This window comes from Podarcis bocagei, assembly GCF_964188305.1.
Source record: "Podarcis bocagei genome assembly, chromosome: 14".
NCBI lineage: Eukaryota > Metazoa > Chordata > Lepidosauria > Squamata > Lacertidae > Podarcis > Podarcis bocagei.
Window position 1 is genome coordinate 9,005,569 of NC_138139.1, and position 23,510 is coordinate 9,029,078.

The following is a 23,510-nucleotide window of genomic DNA, read 5'->3' on the forward strand; positions in this document are numbered from 1 at the left end:
GTACGTCTACAATACCCGGAGTGGTTTAACAATCAATGCCTCTTCCCAGGGAATTCTGGGAATTGTAGCTCTGGGATGGGAATGGGGTGTGTGTGATAACAACTCCCAGTATCCTCTTAACAGGCTATACTACCCAAGCTGCCTGGGTGTGTGTGTGCCTCAACTGTTTTAAGTGGGATGATACTTCTTTAAATGCATAGTGCAGGTGGGGCTTGGGTTTCTGTGACATCGGGAAGAGCCCTGCTCATAAGTTAGACCATTTGCCCATCTAACTCAACGTTATTTGCAAGGAGCAGAGGTAGATCTTCAGGGTTTGAGATGGGGCTCTCTCCCAGCCCCCCCTTAGGGAAGCCAGGGATAGAATCTTGATGATTTCGCATGCAAAGCATGAGTTCTGCTGCTGTGTTCTGCTCCTTTCTTTTCTCTCCCTGGGGCAGACAAGAGACAAACAACTGGAGGTTTGTTTTTTTTTTTTTAAAGAAAAGGTGCTGTGACTTTTTAAAATAAAAAAGGTATAATAGTACAAATAGCATTTTCAATCAACCTGAAAAGACAAACAGCTCATCAGAAGCATGGGAGAGAGAGGGAGAGCTGAAAGCAGGAAGGGATAACCTTTAGCAGTGGAAGGTATGTCTGGCAACTGAAGAGGAAAGGCTGAGCTTATTATGGTTTAGTTCAGGGGTCAGCAAAGTTTTTCAGCAGGGGGCTGGTCCACTGTCCCTCAGGCTTTGTGGGTGGCTGGACTATATTTTGGAGAGAGAAAAATGAATTCCTATGCCCCACAAATAACCCAAAGATGCATTTTAAATAAAAGGGCACATACTACTCATGCAAAAAACATGCTGATTCCTGGACTGTCCGCAGGCCGGATTGAGAAAGCGATTGGGCCGCATCTGGCCCCCGGGTCCTAGTTTGCCTACCCATGGTTTAGTTATTAAATTTCTATACTGCCCACCATCCCAGGATCACAAGATGGTTTACAATATAAAAACACAAAAACTCAAAACAAATAAAAAAAATACCCACCACACTATAAAAGGCCGTAAATTGTTTAATTAGCCAAAGGCCTGGGAGAGGAGGATTATTATTATTTTTTGCCAGGCAGCTGAAGATCTGTAATGACAGTGCCAGGTGAGCCTCTTTGGGAAGAGCATTCCATTCCATCACCTCCTTTGGGCCAGACTTTAAAACCCTGCACTAACCAGAAGAGCTCTGCTGGACACCACAATGAGGATGCAATGGAGGTGGCAAAGTATGCCTTCTTTGTTGCCTTCACTCCTAACATGAGTTGGGCAGATGGTATGTGGGGACAACCCCGTGGGCAGGGCAACAAGGCAGTGGTGTAGCGTGGGTTGTCAGGGCCCGGGGCCAGGCAGAGTGGGGTGGTGTCAGGGAACTGACATCGGAGCTAGAGGTGGAGGGAAGGCTCTCAAATGATGCTGGAGAAGGGCCCAGCAGGGAGAGAGGCAGCTCAACAGATGGGGAAGCAAATCAGCGCAACACCAGGGATAAAGGGGGGCAGATGGGGGAATCGGAGAGAGGGCTCCAGGACTCTTCACCGGACATCAGCGGGGAGAGCATGGGTCCTCCACTACCCACGCCCTCCCTGCGCAGAAGACTTCCGCGCAGGGAGAGTAGGAGCAGACTTGGCGTCAAACAACTTTTATGTTGGAAAAGGTTTAAGAAACGCCCACTGACGGATTCTGCTAGCGACTGAGGCAGCCACGAAGTGAAGGGCTGTCCAGACAGGAAAGGTTTAACAAGGCAACACAGCCAGGAGTGGCGGTAACTTACGCACGAGCAACCCATGCTCATTACAGGTGGGGAGGGAAATGGAGGGAGTACACATGCGTGTTCAGCTCCTAATGTCACCCAGGTGATCTCAGCCACAGAAATAAGAAAAGAAAAATTGTTCCATTGCCTGGAGAGGTCACTTTCTGGTTTGTATAGATAAACTATTTTCAGTGGAATCCAGCAATGGAAGGGTGCAGCTGTGCTGAGGCAGCACTACGTGTTGAAATTTTGGAGCCCTGTGCCTGCCCCCCCATGCTATGCTACTGCAGTAAGGTGGGCAGTAAAGCAGCAGAATCTGTAACCTGTCTCAATTGTCCACAGACAGCTTTCCAAGCCATGTGGCCAGCATGACTAAACCACTTCTGGCACAACAGAACACCGTGATGGAAACCAGAGCACATGGAAATGCTGTTTACCTTCCCTCCTCAGTGGTACCTATTTATGTACTTGCACTGGCGTGCTTTTGAACTGCTAGGTTGGCAGAACCTGGGACAGAGCAATGGGAGCTCACCCCGTCGCGGGGATTCGAACCACCAACCTTCTGATCGGCAAGCCCAAGAGGCTCAGTGGTTTAGACCACAGCGCTACCCGCGTCCCTACAAGATGGATGGGTCCACAGTCTGACTCTGTATAAAGGCAGCTTTCTGTATTCCTACATACAGTGAGACAACTCATGCTGGCTCTTGATTTTATGTACATCTACCCACACTCTGAGAATGATGAAATATCTTATTGCTTGTATCAACTTTCCTCAATGTGGGTTTGTGTATTCCAACGATTTATTTTTTACATGCTTTGTCCCTGTGTGTGTTATCAGGCACCACCTACTCTGGGGAATTAATATCCCACGTGCAATTCTTTGAGATGCTTCTAATTGCAGAGATCTGTAGTGTTACAAGCAGGCGTAACTTGGTGGTTGGTTTTTTGTTTTGTTTTTTGTTTTGCATTCTATACCAGTGTGATATTATCACGCCTCCAACATGGGTGTTGTACCATTCCCGCTATTTACAATGTTCAGGCAGTGAGTGTTGTTACTTATGTAGCCAAAACAGCACCACCCACACACAAGAGGAAGGGATCTTCTGACTCCAGGGAATCCCTAAATATGGAGATTCCCTATGCAATTGATGTAGCTGTCTTATTAGGAGTTTTCAAAGCACAGAGAAACTCAAGATTTAGAGAGGAGGAGACAGTATTTGGAGGAGAATGTTACAAGGATGAGCGATCCACATTAAGCCGAGGTATAGACTGGCCCTCAGTGCTGTATTTCAAACTAGCATAATATTACAATGCCAGCAACATGGGTCAGTGCCCATCAATAGCCCTTTCCTCCATGAATTTGACCAGTCTTCAAGCCACCTCTCTTTTAAATCCACCAGTCCTGCAGGGGCGAGTTCCATAGTTTATCTATGCACTGAGTGACGTACTTTCATTGATCCGTCCTCAATCTTCCAACATTCAGCTCCTTGGATGTCCCTGAATTCTAGTGTCATGACAACAGGAGAAAAAACTTTTCTCCATCAACTTTCTCCATGCCATGCATAATTGTATAAACGTCTATCATGTTGCCTCATACTTGCTTTTTCCCTGCCCTAAAGGTAAAGGGACCCCTGACCATTAGGTCCAGTCACGGCTGACTCTGGGGTTGCGGCACTCATCTCGCTTTACTGGCCAAGGGAGCCGGCATACAGCTTCCGGGTCATGTGGCCACCATGACTAAGCCGCTTCTGGCGAACCAGAGCAGCACACGGAAACACCGTTTACTTTCCCGCCAGAGTGGTACCTATTTATCTACTTGCACTTTGATGTGCTTTCGAACTGCTAGGTTGGCACTAAAAAGTCCCAAATGCTGCAACTTTTCTTCACAGGGAGTCCTCCATCCCCTCAATGCAATGCAGGAATCTTTTTTTGCCCAATGTGTGGCCCAAACCCAAGACCCTGAAATTATGAGTCTCATGCTCTACCGACTGTGCAGAATGAAACAGCTTTGAAGAAATAGTTCCACGTGATTCAGGCATCACATGATTCCCCTCCTTTACTCTCCCATCTGTTGTTGTTATGGGTTTAGATTGCTGAAGAAGGCCCAGTGGAATCTGGGTAATGTCCCTATTGCGCCATGAAGCTCTTGGGATAGTCAACAACTCTTCAGCTTAACCTATCTCACAGGGTTGGTGTGAAGATGATTGAAATATACTCAGAGTCGCAAAGTGATTTCATGCTCTTTATTCAGCTCATAGTGGTGAGGAGGAATGAATGGAAGTCCCCTCACAGTATCTGCTTTATATACATTATTTACATAATGGGCTGCACATGATTGGCTAATTCCGGAATTTTACTGTAAGCCAATCAGGTTGTGGATTCACTTCTATCTGGAGCAGGATTGGGTGGTTCCTGCCAACCAATCATACTGCTGCATTGTTCTAGGACCAATCAGACTGCTGCATTTTGGATCCTATTGTTCTAGGACCAATCAGACTGCTCCAGTTTGGATCCTATTCAACTCAGTACATAACAATGATGATGATTTATCAGTTGCTTGTTATCAAGTTACACGGGACGCGGGTAGCACTGTGGTCTAAACCACTGAGCGCCTTCGGCTTGCCGATCAGAAGGTCGGTGGTTCGAATCCCAGCGATGGAGTGAGCTCCTGTTGCTCGGTCCAAGCTCTTGCCAACTTAGCAGTTTTGTTTTTAAAAAAATGATATTTATTAAGCATTTTAGAATTACAGAAAAAACAAAGAAACAAAGAAGAAGAAAAAACAAGGGAAAAACAAACAGCAATCAAACAATACAAATCAATAAAAATCAAAATCAAAAAGCAAAACCAAAACCCATAACACATCCAAATCAAAAAACAAAAGTAAACCACAAAAAATTAAAAACAGATCCAATATTCTCAAATCCTTAACTGTCATTACCTTATTTCATCGACCTCCTCACACCTCCCTTTTTTGTATTCTAGTTATTAATTATCACAGCAAATCCTTCCCATTTTTCATAATATTCTGTCATTAAATTACCTTAATCTATTTTAACCTTATCTTACTATAAAAACCCTAAAACTTAAAACTTAAATCTTATTTATACCAATTTCTCATAACCATAACATATTCTTGCATAGTTCTTTTTATCATTTCTGCTAAAGCCAAATAATTTCGTTCCAACATTTTTCTAATACTCATTAATTTTACAAAACAATCCTAAATAGAATTTTTTTAAAAACTTTCTTCCAATCTTCATCCAACGTCTCTTCCTCCTGATCCCGGGTTTTGTCAGTCCTTTCTATCCCATCCATCTAGTTCATTAACCTGGTAATCTTATGTCCGAGGCCCTTAAGTATCTTCCATGTCCCTTCCGCCGATCTTCTTCATATTTATACCTGTACTTTACTTTGTCTCCTGGTCCTCTTACTCGTGGAAACTCCAACTTGACAGTATTTTTATCCCTTCTTGACAGATCAGCCCCTTTTCCATAGTCCACACTGAGCTCCATGTGGTATTTAAAAGCATGTTTCAAGGTCCCTACAGAGTTGAGGACCCCCACAACCCCAAACTCCTCACGGCCCATTGCCAGACTTGAAAAGTCAAGACATCCCTGCATAGGGGGGTCTATCCAGCCCCCCATTTCCAAGCCAAACAAAACTCTATCTCTCCAAATCTGGCTTTTTCCAAGTTCATTTGTCAGATCCAACAACTCATGTTCCTGCTGGGCCACAGCTCCCTCCATCTCTGCCACCCGAGGTCCAGCAACAACCTCCTCCCTCATCTGATCTGTCAGAGCACACTCCTGAGTTGATTCCTGGGTGGGCTCTATATAGATACCCACTACCTGTCCAAAATTTCTAATCGCAACAGTCATCAAATCCATCTTCTCATGTAACTGTTCCAATAAAGCACTTGTCTTGCAGAAAGCACGCACCAAAGCCTCTGAATACATTGTTATACTAGGTCAGAAGTCTGTTCCTACGATCTTAATCTGTTTGCAGCTGCGAAGCTCCCCAGTTCAAATTTAATAACAGTTTCACAAGCTCCCTCTAGGGGAAGAACTTCTATTTGTATCAATCTCTTTTCTTTTCTTTTTTCTTTTTTAACAGCAGATCTAACAACAAAGTTTCCTTTTTCAGATATTTTGTCAATATTTGTTCCTTTAAAATGTGAAAGAGGACAATGGAATCACTATGTTTCTCTTCTTTTAACTGTCTGTCAAAAACATTTGTCTATAGTCAATGAACTTCCCAAAAACGTCTGTCCTGACACCCCGCTCCCAGGTTCAGGACGGTGGAAAATTACTTTTCTTTACACTCTCTTCTGCAGGTTTAAACAATCCAGAAAAAATCCCCCCTCTTCTCCTGCTTCCGAAGGGGGTTCAGTAGTTTTAGATGATGAAAGTTGATCCTTTACAAATGATTTTCTAAACTCTAGTTTGCCATGTCTTTGCTTTAATCTATCTACAAGAAATGGAAGGCTGACTTCCTGTTTAGACCTTCCCGCTTCAGTGCCAAATTAAGAGGAATTTCTTAATCCAATTTTCCGTTCTACTCACAGATCGTTGTTTAAAGTCCAATTGTCCAAATTTGATCTGCTCATCTGCCAAATTGTCCCAGGAAAAAGGTAGCGCTCTCCGGCAATGGCTGTGTGGCTTCGCTCCACGGAAGAAGCAGTTGACTCTCAGCATCACGCCACTAGCCCCTCTTCACTCCGGAGCCCGTAATTGGGTTCCTTTACAAATTGGGGGGGGGTGTGCAAAAGGTGCCCGCCGAATCCCATGGTCACAGGCTTCATCCGCCTGTGATTTTTTAAAGGGTCCCCGCTTCGCCGTAGCGGAACAGACCCGTTTTCCGTGGAGCCAGTCCCTCCAGATCAGAGGGAATCCGCCATTACCGATGGTGCCACCCCGGAAGCCCCTGCCAACTTAGCAGTTTGAAAGCACGTCAAAGTGGAAGTAGAGAAATAGATACCACTCCGGTGGGAAGGTAAACGGCATTTCCGTGTGCTGCTCTGGTTTCACCAGAAGCGGCTTAGTAATGCTGGCCACATGACCTGGAAAAACTGTCTGCGGACAAAAATCAGCTCCCTCAGCCAGTAAAGCGAGATGAGCGCCGCAACCCCAGAGTTGTTCGTGACTGGACTTAACTGTCAGGGGTCCTTTACCTTTTTTTGTTTGTTATCAATTTCTCCTAGAGACTTTCAGAACAGAAACTAAGCACACCACTGCGCTCCTTGTTGGAGCTCATAAAATACTGCTATTACTGCCATTTAATTACCACAGAACCAGACATTGATAATAACCAGTTGAAAGAAAAAAGTTCCTGCTTCAAAACTCGCAACCTAGCGAAGGCCACACAATTAAAATACCGCTTAGGCTGCAAAGTTCCATATACCAGCATTCCTCAGTGCTGGTCAACGTGATCGATGTTCTCCATGGTATATGGCAGCCTTCCCCAACTTGGTGCCGTCCAGATATTTTGGACTACAACTTCCGCTAGCCCTAAGGCAGTTGTAATCCAAAACATTTGGCCAATGCCAGGCTGGGAATCACAGGCGTATATCATGGAGAACATCAATTGGATTTCCAACCAAGTATGCAAGCGACTCTTGGAGCATCAGTAAAACAACTGCCATTTCCCTTCCCTTCCTCGCCCAACCATAAACATTACACTTATGCAAACCACCACCATGACCACCACAAGTCAGTAGCCCTTGGGGTGGCTTCTGGTTGCATTCCTTCAAATGCCCAGTAGATGGGGATGCTTATCTGCCAAGCCAAGCAGAGCTGATCGCTTCTGGAAGAGGAATAAGGCTTTTAACAATTGCCTCAAGTATACCCTGAGCAAATGCCATTTGTGAGTAATTCCTTTTTGAGCATCCTCATATCCCCCAAAAGAAAGATCGTGAGCATGCATGCAGTCCGAGAGTCATGTTCAATGCTTTTCACATTGCAGCAAAGCCACAGGCTGGCAACTGCCCCAGTGGGGATTGCCATGAAATAGCAGAGGGGCAAGTCTGACATGCAATGGATGAATGCAATGGTTAAGCACTTGGTCAGCTTTTGTCAACCTGGTGTCTTATCTGGGTTGTAGACCCATTGAGATTAATGCCCGTGAGTAACTTGGGCCCATCCAATTCAGTGGGTCTGCTCTGAGTAAAAGTTAGCTGAATACAACCCCATATGGACCTGGAGGACCCAGAAAGCTGTTTGTGCCAGCTGGCAAAGGAGAAGAGGGAAGGGAGCTCTGCCCAGCAAATCTATCTGCAGGTCTCTGCCTAACAGCCTAATGGATCTTAGGGCCCATGAGCTTCCTCAGGACTGGGAAGGGGAAAGAAACACCGGTTGCGGCTCATTGGCAGTCTATTTATCTTTCCAGTATGCTTTTTGCTCTGTTGCTGCTGTGGACAAGCGGTGAGAGATTCCTGCATTGCAGGGGGTTGGACTATGTTTGTGGGCAACGATCCTGCCACTCTACTTGGGTTGAGAGCCTGGATTGGTTGGAGAGTAAGGGGGAGGTGAAAGGAGTTAAGTTACCCAAAAGCCAAGGCGTGAGAATCTGCTGGCATGGAGAAAGGCCCCCTTTGGGTTAGAGACATAGAGGGAGGCAGTGGGCTGCCGTAAGTGGGGAAAGACCTGTTTAAATGTCTCGTTTGGTCCCCCCCCCCCCAGGCTTTTGGTTAAACTTGAAATATTAATTTTTGCTATTGTGGTTTTGCTTCTTTCCCTTACGACAGAATTGCTATTTATGTTATTTTGTAATTTTTGTCTCTTGTTTTTCTCTGTTTATTTGGATTACTCTGTAACCTGCTCTGCGACTAAAAACATTCCATGAAGAATAGGCTATAAATACTGTACAGTAAATAAATCAATAACAATAATAAAAATGTGTTTTGGACAAGTGGCTCTCATCTGCCCCAGCCATCGCAGCCAGTGGGGGCTGATGGGAATTGTAATCCAAACCTGTGGAGGGGCTGTGAGGTTTTTTTGGGAGGGTGTCAGTCAGTATGATGCCTGAGTCCCTTCTAATCCCTGGGATCCTGGATCCAGCAAGGGTTAAAACTCTAATGGAGGATCCCTTTGTTGAACTAGTGGGTCAAGTTTCTTTGTGAGTTAATGGCCCTAAAGACTGTAATGAAAGACAAAAGGGTAGGCCCTCTCCCTCACCTGGCTGGTAGTGGGGAGACAAGAGACATGCAGTTGTGTGTGAGAGAGGGGAGGCTGCAGGCATAAGCTAGAGAGACAGAGTCATGCTTGATTTCTGCTCAGATCCAAGGCTGTGACTGTGGGAGAAGAAAAGATCATCTGGAGTGTTAATGCTATGAGTCCACCCATCTTAGGCTCAGGTTGTAAAGGTAAAGGTAAAGGGACCCCTGACCATTAGGTCCAGTCATGACCGACTCTGGGGTTGCTGTGCTCATCTCCCTTTACCGGCCGAGGGAGCTGGCGTACAGCTTCCGGGCCATGTGGCCAGCATGGCAAACCAGAGCAGCGCACGGAAACGCCGTTTACCTTCCTGCCGGAGCGGTACCTATTTATCTACTTGCACTTTGACGTGCTTTCGAACTACTAGGTTGGCAGGAGCAGGGACTGAGCAACTGGAGCTCACCACGTCACGGGGATTCGAACCGCTGACCTTCTGATCAGCAAGTCCTAGGCTCTGTGGTTTAACCCACAGCGCCACCCATGTCCCTAGGCTCAGGTTGTATATATGTGTAAATAAACCATACACAGTGGTACCTCGGGTTAAGAACTTAATTCGTTCTGGAGGTCTGTTCTTAGCCTGAAACTGTTCTTAACCTGAGGTACCACTTTAGCTAATGGGGCCTCCTGCTGATGCCACGTTGCTGACGCTTGATTTCTGTTCTCATCCTGAAGCAAAGTTCTTATCCCGAGGTACTATTTCTGGGTTAGCGGAGTCTGTAACCTGAAGCGTCTGTAACCCGAGGTACCACTATATCCTAAAGACACCAAGTCTCCACTGTCCCTCATTCCAAGGAAACCAAACCCTGAAGAAGTGTCTGGAACCCCAAGAATCTTGCGCTGCTTGGAGATTGGGGTGCTTTGGTAACAGAGGGCACCAGGCTGGCAAAGACTAAACTTAGCTATTCATGAAAGCACTTGATACATTTTGAGACAACGGGATAAGAAATGCATCAGGACATTAATAGCTTTTAACAGACAGTGACTGGATCCCAATAGTTCATTTCTTTGATTTTTGCTTTTAAAAAGTGTGTATTGCTTACAAGATGAAAAAGAGGAGCGCAGTAGATGAAATTTATGCAGGGTTCCCCCCCCCCCGCTTGCTCTTATGCAGAGGGTATGGTTATGCAATTAATTGAACAGGCAATCAGGGGGAATTTAAATCAAATAACGTTCCCAGTCAGAGCACATTATAGGCCTCATATGAAGAGTTAGCACGCAAAGCTCTGACAAGGGGGAGGTTGAAAGCTTCCTGGAGGAGAGGGCTGGTGTGAGAGAGAAGGGAAACACCTGAGAGACTTCAGCCTACGTTCTGAGCTTGAGCTTGTTCCCCCTCAGGTATTTATGGGAGCCACCGCTCAGAGGTGCAAGAAGTCTTGATCACGAATCAGCCGAGCAATCCCTGTTGACCCTATGCTGTGATGCACTCTGGTTCTGGTTGGGTGTGGCAGTTTTTGTATACCTGACGTAATGGCATGCGAGTTGTGCATTTTAAACTGTGAAGCGTTATTGTCTTGTTCACATTCATTATGGTAGATTGTACACCCTTTGCGGAAGAATTCTTAATTTGATTATGTGCAGCACAGTGTACACTGATATGTAAATAAATTCACTGAATGGCGGTTTTGTGTCGCTCGCCATGAGCACCAACCTTCCTGTGGCAAGTTTTGTTTGCCCTTTCCCCCTCTCTTCCCTATGGGATGGCATTACGGTAACTATGCCAGCTCCAGGGCACCAGCTCTAGGGGAAGGGTCAAAGCTCAGCAGCAGACCAACTTCCTTGCATGCACAAGGTCCCAGGTCAATCCCCACCATCTTCAGGTATGCCTACGAAATATTGGACATTTGAGAACCATCATCATCATCATGAAGCACAATGCAAATGAAACACAATGCAAATTGTGGGTGGGTTGGGGGAGTAATCAGTTACTTAGATGACTTGAAAGAGGTTTAGAGACATTCATGGATGATGAGGCTATCAACCAGATGGACCTTTCTTCTGACCCAACAGGACACCGGAATGCACATGACAGACTGTGCCACCAGTAAATGCATGGGTACCATTGGATATAGTCAGTGTGATAGCTATCTTGAAGATCCACAGCTTAGTGGTAGAGCATCTGCTTTGCATGTAGAAAGTCTCAGGTTCAAAGCCCAGGTAGACATGAGAGAGACCCCATCCGAAACGCTGGAGAGCTGCTGGCTGTCATTGTAGACCAGGCATAGGCAAACTCGGCCCTCCAGATGTTTTGGGACTACAACTCCCATCATCCCTGACCACTGGTCCTGTTAGCTAGGGATGATGGGAGTTGTAGTCCCAAAACATCTGGAGGGCCGAGTTTGCCTATGCCTGTTGTAGACAATACTGAACTAAAAGGCCCAAAGATATGACTCAGCACGAGGCAACTTCCTATGTATGTCCCATGAAAGGTCACACAAGTATTCCAGCCCCGTCTATTTGCTCCCTCTTGTAATCATTATGCATTATGTTTTCATTATACACATCCATCACTGGTCAGTGCTGACACTGCACTCAAGGAGAGCGAGTCTGAAGTTCATCCGTGTAGTTGTAGCATTGCTCTCCTGCACCGGGCAGTTCAGACGCTCAAGGAGAAAGTGACTAGGAAACTACAAGGCAATTAGCTATCCCTCAGCCATCACTTCTAGTTTGCAATCGTGGGAGATTTAGGGACTTGTTTGGCATGAGGCTGAATCTTCTGAACACCCCGGCACACTAATAACCATCCAAGGGTGATTGCTTGTCCTCCATGGATCTGACTAATCCTCTTTGAAAAGTCAATTATCCTATTGGCCTTCATAAGATGCCACTGAGCGTCACAGGTAGAGAGGTGCGTCTGCATGTGTGTCTCTGTGCTTGCGCAATATGAAATGCAGTGACAGTAACTTAAAACTGTCTTGTTAAATCAACTGCCTGTACATTTCACGGAGTCCTTTTTAGATCTACTTTTATGGCAGAAAGCAAATATACTAGCTCCCCGTTCCTGGTAACAGCACCATTAATTATCATATTGTATCTTCAGTCGGTGTACTTCTTTGACTTGAAAGCTCTCTTAGTTCTTCATTTTACAAGAATACTCTCTTTTCAGGTCTTACATGTCCATAATGTTCATTCTAGCCATTTATAAAGCACACGTGCTTCTCTCAATGTACATATTCTTTTGAAAGCTGCCCTTTCTCTTATGTACGAGTTACATTAAGTTTGCCCATTTCTGCCAGTTCCAGCTGGCTATTCCCATACAGTGAGGACTAGTGGCTTCCCGCTCCATTTACATGTCTGCCTATCTGTCCTTCTGTCATTAATATGTTTCATATTTGGGATTTTAGTCCATTTGAAATCTCCACCCCAATCCAATTAAACAAAATTAACATGGGATTTCAGCTGTGTTCAAACTTCCATCTACTGTGCACTCCACTGCTTTTCCAAGGCTGGACTTTTAATCTGTATTTACTTTTGTTCTCTAAAATGCATATGCACCTTACACATAACTTTGCCATAAAATGCTACTGTTGGATGTGTTCTTTCTCAAGCCAGCTTCATGCCGATCAGAGTCCTTAAGGTGTTCCTAATTCATCTCCAGCCAAGGTGTGAAGACATCCCTGCCCCATCAATGCTGCTTGGTGTGTACACAGACAGCAGTGAATCTGAGACTAATGAAGCCGTGCTGATGTGAGCAGCTTGGGGTGTATTTGTGTGTTGAGTGGGAAGAGCCGTGAAATGCACCAAGGGAGAACTTCACTGTGGTCTACAGTTAAAGTGAGCACACCCTTAATTTGCACCCTGTGATTTGCACCATTATATCTATGCTTTGTCCCCAGGAATAATATTTATATATTATAATTATATTTATATATTTTGATTTTGTTCTGTGAACTGCCCTGAGACCTCTGGGTATAGAGCAGTCAGTAAATAAATAAATACATAAATAAATAGGTTTTTGGCAATCCAACCATATATGAACCAGATGCCCATTCATAGCTAGAAACGTCCAGCACCTGAACCTCATATCTGAATAGATCTTATCCAGCTGAGCAGGTGTTAATAAATACCATCGTAGTAACAATGTATACAGGTTTAATTGACAAATTTAGAGTTGACTTCTTTACTGAATATCACATCATACTCCCTTTTTTTTGTTCTGATCAATTAGCACCCAGGTCTCTTTTCCATTATCATTTAATTATATGCCTCTCATTTCCTCGGTTCTTTGTAACTGCTTGCTAACAAACCTTTTGCCATAATGTCATCTTTCTCAATCTTACCGTGACCTTTCAAAGGAAAAAAACCCCAACTCAATTTATTCTTCTATCTAATTTTCCTCCATAGACAAAGCATTCTAGTTCCCCCATTGCTTTGTGCTGCCCATCTTTTACACCAGTTAGGCTGCTCTACAATACTGTACTATTCTAGTGGTTGTACTCAGGGCTTTTTTACAGCTGGAAACTCTGTAAACACCTTTCAGGTCAGCACCATTGCCGTTCTAAGAGAAGGAGGCAGGTGTTCATGGTGAGTTCCAGCACCTCTTTTTTCTAGAAAAGTAGCACTGGTTATACTATAGGCCTTTTGAGAACTGCTTGAACTATGGATCTAAGTTCTGGATCTGTGGCTCTCTAGATGTATCTGGACTATGACCAATGATCAGGGATGAAGGGAGTTGTCACCTAGCAACATCTGGATGGCCACAGACCCCCCCACCCTTCCATGAAATGGGGAAACAAGCGCAAGTAGTTAAAGTAAGGTAAAGGGACCCCTGACCATTAGGTCCAGTCGTGGCCGACTCTGCGGCTGCGGTGCTCATCTCGCTTTACTGGCCGAGGGAGCCAGCGTACAGCTTCCGGGTCATGTGGCCAGAGCAGCACACGGAAATGCCGTTTACCTTCCCGCCACAGTGATACCTATTTATCTACTTGCACTTTGACGTCCTTTTGAACTGCTAGGTTGGCAGGAGCAGGGACCGAGCAACGGGAGCTCACCCGACCTAAACCGCCGACCTTCTGATCGGCAAGCCCTAGGCTCTGTGGTTTAACCCACAGCGCCACCTGCGTCCCTTAGCACTGGTTATATACTATAGGCTTTTTGGGACTATGCTTGAACTATGGATCTAAGTTCTGGATCTGTGGCTCTCTAGATGTATCTGGACTCCAACTCCCATCAGCCCCAGACACTATGACCAATGATCAGGGATGGTGGGAGTTGTCACCTAGCAACATCTGGATTGCCACAGACCCCCCACCCTTCCATGAAATGGGGAAACAAGCACGAGTAGTTAAGGTTGAATTCATTTCTTGAGTATTCAACCAAGGCATCTGTTTCATTGCCAGCTTGTTTGTTTTGATCAGGGATGGGAAACTTGTGGTCCTCCAGATATTACTGAATTCCAACCCCCATCATCCCTGACTATTGACTATGCAGGCTCAGCTGAAGGGAGGTGGGGTCCAGCAACATCTGGAGGGCGAATGGTCCCTCATCCCTGGTTTAAAGACTGTATCATTTTGCCGAAATGGCAAAAATGACCAGAAGAATCCAAAATCAGGAAGACCAAAATTTTAATAAAGAATGGGGGAAGATTATAATTTATCTTAAAAACCATTGTAAACAGTTAAAATTGTTTGTAGGATTGGAATAACACTTGTAGTTTAATGGTGAATTTTGGATATAATGGAGATGTAAAAGACTGGGATTATTATAAAAGATGCAGGGGGAAATGATTAATAATAGGACCCACAAAGGGGAGGAGGGAAGTTCAGAAGATTCTAGGGAATCTCGTCTTTATGTTGTATGTTGGATATGTGATTGTAAAACTGTAATTTGAGAAACCAAATAAATAAATGTAAAACAAACAAATAAATACTGTATCAATGGATATTTGCAGTGTATCTCTCATCATCAACTGCTTTGGAGAGAAGGCAAACAGAGGAGGAATGAATACAAGAAGCTGCCTTACACTGAGCCAGATCATTGACCCATCTAGATGATAGCAGCAGCTCTACAGGGATTTAGGCAGGTGATGTTGGGGATTGAAGCTGGGACCTTTTGCATGCTAAACCTGTGTTTTACACCTGAGCCATAGCCCTTCCTCTGTATGTAGTCACTATGCCTTGCTTGGCAACTTACTGGAGGGATATGGCTGTGCTGGGCCTGGGGGTAACCTGTGAAATGCGGACCAGGACCGGACCAGAATCTGGAGGTTCCACTAGAAGTCAGTCCAACAGGACCAAGACAGGACATGAGGCAGGAAACCAGGCAAGGACAAGTACAGGATCTAGCATACACCACCTGGGACGGGGTCCAACAACCTTTAATCTTTGTCAGGCAATGGCCGGTCCTGATCCCCCGGCGACTCACCTCCCTGTTTCGCCCGAAGGCGAGCACTCCTCCTGCGAGTACTCAGGTCTCTCCTTCTCTCAGACCTGAGTCTCTGCAGCTCGGGAGATGTCGGTGGGTTACTAGACCCAGAGGCCGCCTCAGCCTCTCCTGACCCAACTGGCAGTGGAGCAGCTGTACATGATTGCCCAGCAGAGGGCAAGAGGTCATCCCCGCACCTGGAGCCAGGGCAGGCTCAGGCCCCTGACTCGGCCCAGCTGGTGCTTGTTGCAGGGGAACCTGTGAAGATTGGGACTCTTCAGGATCAGGCCCCAGACTTGGTTTAAATGATGTCTGAGGCAAAGGATCCGGTGCAGACTGAGACTCCTCTGGTTCCGAGTCTGAGCCCGAGTCCTAGGCCATCACAATGGCTGAGTCTTGTTGGAAATAGGATGCTGGGCTAGGTGGACTTTCAGATGGACCTAGTATAGTTCTGTTAGTTCTGCCCTCCTATAATTCCATGCTTCCCTCCCATATTTAAGCCCTGGCTGCAACTCGGCTTATACCTTAGTCAGCTTCCTTGCTTTTCTATCACGGTGTGGGCTTGGCAGGGTTAGGCACGAGCGATGAGTAATCCTGAAGGGGTGTGTGGTGGGAGGTGCAAAAGAAAAGCTCATCCACAATGGCTTCAGATGATGAGTTCTTTCATGCAGGCCCTATTTTGTTGGCACACATCCCCCCCTTTTGGAGCACTCATTGCCTCTTACTGATTCAGGCATCCCCCTTCTCAGGCACACATGCTATAATAAGGCATGAGTGTGCTTGGCTTCTACTCAAGTGAAAAGAGGGAAGCTGGATCTTTGTTTAGATTGGGAAAAGGCTGGAGAACGGTCCATGGTGCTGGAGGCCACAACGGTGCTGCTGGATTAGATCAAAGTTCTGTATCGGGGTAGCCAACTTGTTGCCTTCTAGATGTTGCTGGCATCCAACCCTCGTCAGCCCCAACCAGCATGGGCAATGGACAGGAATGATGGGTCTTGTATGCCGAAAGCATTTGGAGGACACTGGTTGGGGCTTATGGGAGATGGAGCCCAATAACATCTAGAGGACACCCCATTGGCTACTATACTATACTATACTATACTATACTATACTATACTATACTATACTATACTATACATCTTGTTATGATGCAGCTATCTTTAACCTTGTGCCCCCCTGATGTTTTGAATTGCATGTCCCATCAGCCCCAGTCATCATGGTCAATGGTCCATGACGTACCTTCTAATTCATGATAACATTTTGTGCAAGAGCACCTGTATCAGCAACTTGGTAACAACGTGGATTTGCGAACAGGCTTTTTGCTGGAAGCAAATAAAACAGAAACGAGTGCTAAACTTGTTCTAGAGTCTGCTATATTTCTGGAAGCAGCTTTTACACCATGTGAAAACTTAAATATAATAGGGGGTGGGAGGGAATTAACATTGGGAAAATGGAACGAACGGCTTTGTGAATGCAGCCTGGTTCTATGGTGTGATCTAAGAATGAGTGCAGGGCTGGGGAACCTGTGACCCACTAGGTATTGTTGGACTCCAGCTCCCATAAGCCCCAGCCAATGTGGCCAATGATCAAAGATGATGGCACTTGTAGTCCAACAACATCTGGAGGGCCACAGTTTCCCCAGCCTTGCACTAGTGTGGTTTCAGATTGAGATTCCAAGTTGGAATTGGAATCCAATGACTGCTTGGCATGGAGTGTGCACAAGTTCCCCATCACTGATTTAAGGAATTAGATCCCCCCCCTCAGAAGGCAGGTGAGTTCAATGTCATGGTAGGAATACGAGTAATCAAGTCTATTTCATCACTTTTGCAACGGGCCGGAGCACAGATAAGTGCAAGACATATTCTCTGTTCCTCCTTTCGCCTTGCTAGATACATACTCTGCCTGTTTAGGTTGTTAAATCTCTGGAAGAGGCAGTGCTATTTCATTCCCAATTTATACTGCATTCTGCACAGGAGGACCTGGTCTGACCTGCCTGTACTGCTGCAAGACAAATCGCTATGTGTAAAAAAGCCTGGTGAGGATTTAATTTCCTGTACTTTAATAAGCAATGTGATTAGAAGGAGCCCAGATAGTTTCCTAGAGACAGATGGGGAAGATTGGTTTTGCCCTGCTCTGGCAAATCTGGGAGAGCCCTCAAGGCTCTGAATGAAGTCTAGCAGAGACTGTGTCGCCATGAGAGTCCAGCACAAGCTATGCAAGCTTCCAAGTCACCAAGGAAGGGCCACACAGGGCAGGCCCTGGGTCAGGTCCCAGTGCAGATTCCCAGGAGCAACAGAAGTTGCTTGGATAAAGGCCTCAGCTCAAATGAGAACCCAAACCAGCCTCCCCCAACCTGGTGCCCTCCATATATTTTGGACTGCAAATCCCATCAGCCCCAGTCACTATGGCCAGTGGTAAGGAATGATGGAAGGTTGCAGTCCAATCAGCCCAGGTCCAAGGCTCCTGGGTTGATATGCATTCCTAAACAACTACAGCAAGTAAGAATGTCACTTGTTTCTTAAGTCACCTTCCAGTTTCCTAGCTGTATGAAGGGTGCAGCCATTGGACTAACAGAACAACGAGCATAGGCTGCTGGTTGAGATAAGCCTGTAAAGAAACAGGACATGGCTGGTCATTTATGGGATGGGGAAAACCCCACATTGGCAGCTTACAAAGGTTATGAAAGTCAGTTGAGGAACAAAAGGCCACTTGGAAAAAACTATAGGCCTCTGTACCGGTGTGCAACTCTCATGTCTCCAGGTGGGCCTTGTATTGTATCTACCCTCAGTGCCATGACCAGAGATCTCCTAGCCAGCCTAGTTTCTCATAATGTCATGGCTGGAACCAGGCCTGCTCAGATGTTCAGGATTTTCTCAATGACCAACTTAAATCCATCAGGGATGATATATTCCACCAGAATTAGCCTATGATTCTAAAGAACACCTCAAGAATCCCTGAGGATCTGTGACCATGGCACCATTCATGGAGATTCTCTGGATGGCAGTGCAGATGCTTGCAGTGTTGATGCTTCTAGAGCAGGGGTGTCAAACTCAAATTCATCGGGGGCCGCGTCTGCAGTTTGGTCACCCTCAAAGGGCCGGTTGTATCTGTAGGAGTATGTGTCCACTCTTTATTATCATAAATTATTGTCACTGCATTCAATTATTACTGTTTTTTGTAATAATGTAGACAGTCCAGAAGGATGTTATGGTCGATTGTATCAAAGGCCGCTGAGAGATCCAGCAGAACTAGGAAACAAAGTTGTTACAAAGAATGAGCCCTAATGAGACAATTGCTGCAATCCTATGTGCATTTACTTGAAACTCCTGTCGAAGAAAGTGAGGCTGGCTTCTGAGTAAACATACACGGCATGGGGCTGTAAATAAAATGTGGGGGGGGGGAGAGAGAGAGCTCTGACAGGAAAGCATCAACATGCCTTGTGCACTCTCATTTTCCTTGGCTAATTCCCCTGCCCCCCCCCCATATCGGGGTGCCATTGCATAGCGCAAAAGGCGAAAGAGCGCGAGCGCGCTGTCTGCAACTGGATCTCCAGCTTCTTCCTGTCCTTCCCCGAGGCGGGAGGGAGAGATCAAGGCGGAGCTGCTGGCAGGGCGGAGAGTGAGCCGCCCAATTGTGTGACCGAGTGATGGAAGGGCTGCAAGGAGCCGCGTCCGATCTCCTCCCAGGAATGTGCCAGCGGGACTGACATGTGCCGGAAGGCAGGGAGAACCGCCCAGCGCCGCTGCGCGGGCGCGGAGTCCAACTTGTGGAGCTGAGATAGAGAGCCGGGTGCCAGATCGCCTTCCTCGCTTGGCTTGCCGCGAAATTGCAAGAGGAGGAGGAGGAAGGCGGCGGTGGGGGGCGGGGAGTGGAGGGGGTGCCAGGGAACACAGCCCCCTCCCATCACGGCCATCATCATCGCCGCCCCCACTTTACATTTATTTTAAGGGTGTTTGGAGTGTGTGTGCGCGCGCCCCCCTCTCTCTCCCACTCACCCCCCCACCAGCCACCCCATATTCCCAAAGAACAACTTGATCACGGGCATCGTCGGTCCTGGAAAGGCTGGCTGTGCAAAGATGGAGAGGGAGGCGAAATGAAGAGGAAGGGAAGCCCCGGGCTGGTGAAATCCAGCGCGGAGGAGAAGAGGACGCCTCCCGCAGGGCGAGTTTGCACCCCAGAGAAGATCCAAGGCTGGAATAAAAAAGTTTCTCCGAGGAGAAAGACTCCCCCTCCGCGGCACGGAGAGACCTGACCTTCCGCTTGCTCTTTTTGAGCAGTGAGCAGGAGAGAGAAGCCGGCTGCCTGCCTCGCTTCGGCCCCCGACGATGAAGGCGCAAGTTGAGAGACGCGGGGACATTTGAAGCAGCAGCCACGTCTTTAAGAGCGACGGGGGGAGGCGAGTAGGGAGCCGCACCATGTAAACTTCCTTGTGTCAAAAAAACAAACAAAACTGAGAATAAAAGGTGAAGGCTGGCGGCCGCCGGCAGCTACATGGGCCACATGACGAGGTCTGGCGGGCCGGATTTGGCCCGCGGGCCTTGTGTTTGACACCCGTGTTCTAGACCTATTGACCATTAGAAGGAGTTTGGGCACCAACATACCAAATTCTCCCAGGTCCAGGGGTAGGGTGCCGGTGGGATTGGGTAGTCCATCAAGTTCTTTGTGAAACCTGATAAACCGAACTGTTTTGTAGTAAGTGCACCTGGGAGATGACCAAGAATTGGGTTGGGAGTAGGGAACCACCAAGCTGCAACTTCAGTGTGTAAGAATACGAAAAGAAGGGGAAATCATAACTGTTCATTATAAGATTTGCTGGGAAGGGGTACCATTATATATGGAGAAGCATTACTTGTAGCAAAGATTAGTAATGCTTGGGCAAATGGAACCATTATAAGGGATATTTATATAATTGTACAGACCAGTATTCAGAACCATACTATATATTGGCCAGTTGATCAACAAAGACAGACCACATCAAAATATGTTATATTCTTTAACTGTTTGGCCATGTGATACATTTTTAGAATTAACTGCTGTGCTTCCCAAAATCACAAAATTGATGATTTTATAACAAAGACCCATGTCCTGCAATGACTATATTAAAAAACATATGCTTTTGTAGCTGCTCACTGTATTGCAGCTTAATGCACAAATTATGATCTCACGTGCCATGCAACAAAGGTAATCTCCCAGCCACCACACATGATGCGGTCTATTGGTGTGATAGGATTATTTTGCTTGCTTACATGATTATTCCACCTTTACTGAGGTTGCTGACCAAAGCCATCTATTCATGATTACATGATTACACAGAACTGTAATTGACTACCACCACCAACCACAAAAAGGAAGGAAGAAAAAGGAGAAAGTGCGGGGGAAAGAATTTAAGACTTTCTTATGACTTAAAAGCACAAAAGTGGGGAATGTAAGACCAAAACTGACCTGACGGCCCCATAATGGATTTGTGTAGGTACTGACGTGGCGAAAAGTGAAAGCGATGTTGGAAAATGCCCGTGAAGCCGTAGAAACCACAAACAGCCTTTAAACTGATAAGTGTTCTCTTAGTATTGTTCAGCTCCTTTTTACTAATCAGCAAGTTGCACATAGTTCTGAGCCTTGTGGTGCCTATAAATTTTGGCTGTATTAGAGGGCTTCACAGAGAACTCTTTAACTGCCAGAGGGATATGCATCAGTCTGTTTTGTCTCTGTGCAATTGCCTGTATGCTTTCATAAAGTGTTTCTATCTATAAACTAAATGCAGAGTGGAGCTTCCTTTCTTTCAAGCTAAGAAATAAAAGAAACAACAAAAATATAATTAAAGATCAATATGAATATTCCGTGTAATGGATGTGCCATCCCCCATCTTCAACCTCAAATCTACAGATAGGCTGTGGCCCACCTGCATGAAGTTTGTGGGCTACAGTCTGAGAACCTCTGGGACCAGGATATCTGAGAGGTACCCCCTTATATACCCAACTGATCACTTTGCTCTGCAGGTGAGGGCCTCCTGCGAATACTATCTTATCAGGAAGTCTGTGTAGGAATCAGGCCTTTTGTGTCGTGGGACCTTCCCTTTGGAATTCCTTCCCCTTGAATATTAGGCAGGCACCATCTCTGTTTTCCTTTTCGCAACTGCTGAAGACCTTCCCCAACCGAATGCCCTCCAGATATCGGTTTGATGTTGACTCCCATTATCACCGACCATTCATCAGCCTGCCTAGGGCTGATGGGAGTTGGAGTCCAACACCATCTGAATGGGGACAGTTTGAGGAAGGCTGCACTGGGCATCATTCCAGAAATTCTGGGGAAATAAACATGGTAGCCACAAGCTCTAGAATAGAGGAACGCTAGAGAGTTCTGCACTCCACAATCCTCGATATGCACACACTCAAAACAGCCAAAACACTTCTCTCTTTCTCTCTTTTACACACACAGCTTTTGCAGCCTGCTACAAATGGATTTGCAAAACTGGGAGGGCCTTTTTCACTCAGCTCTAGTTTTCAATACAGCCCTGGCACCTGTGAAACAATACAGCAAAGCAGGTTGGCACTGCCCCACCAACCTCAGCCTGATCTCATCCAGACCTAAACTGCCTGCCTCCCTGCCCTTTTACAATCAGCCCAGGGCAGTGGCAGTGGCTGTCAATGTCCTCCTGGAGAGCCAGTGTGGTGTAGTGGTTAAGAGCGGTAGTCTCGTAATCTGGGGAACCGGGTTCGCGTCCCCGCTCCTCCACATGCAGCTGCTGGGTGACCTTGGGCCAGTCGCACTTCTTTGAAGTCTCTCAGCCTCACTCACCTCACAGAGTGTTTGTTGTGGGGGAGGAAGGGAAAGGAGAATGTTAGCCGCTTTGAGACTCCTTAAAGGGAGTGAAAGGCAGGATATCAAATCCAAACTCTTCTTCTTCTTCTTCTTCTCCTGCTTCCTCCCCATAGAGAACTGAACAGGGAACAACATGGGGACAAAACCGGAATTAGTTGTCTCTGCTGTCCCTGACTCTGGCTCCATCAACAGTTTACCTCCCTCACAGTTCTAAGTGTACAGAGGCCACCACTGTAGAGAAGAGCCCCTGAGTCTGTGCAGAGTTCTGATATATGTGCCCCAGGATATAATAAAGATAACTGTGTTGTTCTTAGCCCTGCCTCAAGCTGTTGGATCTGGTCCCTGAAAGAGTCCCAGACACCTCCCTATTTCCATCTGTGAAATATTGGAAGCTGTTAATAAAGCAGCCAACAGCTTGGTAAAATCATAATGTACACTGCTTATATATTATAGGTACATTCGCCATTAATTTTTCATTGCGGTTTCACTTTAGCAGCTACCACGGAACGTAGTGCTCTGCGACTGTTTTATTACAGTAACGGAAGACGGGGGATTCTACAGCGGCACAGAGCAGGAATGTGGCCGAGAACACTTGCTTCTCTTGCAGAACATTTTCCAGCCCGAGGGCCACATTCGCTTCTGGGCTACCTTCCAGGGGCCACATGCCAGGGGTAGGCACGGCAAGAAGCCGTTTCCAATGAGCAATAATCACACCTCGCATTAACCTCATTGGCTATGATACGGCCGCTGCTAAAATAAGGAATCAGAAAGATGAAATCTACTGAAGGAATGGGTTTCTATGCAGTCAGTTTGAAACCAATCAGTAAAGCCTAATAAGGCTACACTACGTGGAAGAATGGGGGCCCTTTTCAGTCCATATAAGAAGGCAATACAGCCTAATAAAATCTCAAGCAGGTTTTGACTTATGAGCAATGGAAAGAAAACAGGAGAGATTGTAATATAGGATTTAGGTAAATAAATAAGGTTAAGAAGTTGGAAAGGCAGCAGGGAGGAGAGAGAATTAGACCATCACAGATGTAAGAATGGGAAATCACCAAGATACATAAATATATTTTGATGTAAAAAAAATAGGAGGGTATGGAGCAGGGCCAGATCCTGAAGTTGAGGCTCCAAGACTTTGGCCACCTCATGAGAAGAGAAGACTCCCTGGAAAAGACCCTGATGTTGGGAAAGATGGGGGGCACAAGGAGAAAGGGATGACAGAGGATGAGCTGGTTGGACAGTGTTATTGAAGCTACCAGCATGAGTCTGACCAAACTGCGGGAGGCAGTGGAAGACAGGAGTGCCTGGCGTGCTCTGGTCCATGGGGTCACGAAGAGTCGGAC

General features: G+C 46.2%; 1 protein-coding gene across 1 annotated transcript in view; it reads right to left on the reverse strand.

Moving 5' to 3' along the window:
* The window catches only part of INSYN1 (inhibitory synaptic factor 1), a 121,459-nt gene that overhangs the window by 2,069 nt on the left and 95,880 nt on the right, over positions 1-23,510 (reverse strand). The window lies entirely within an intron of this gene.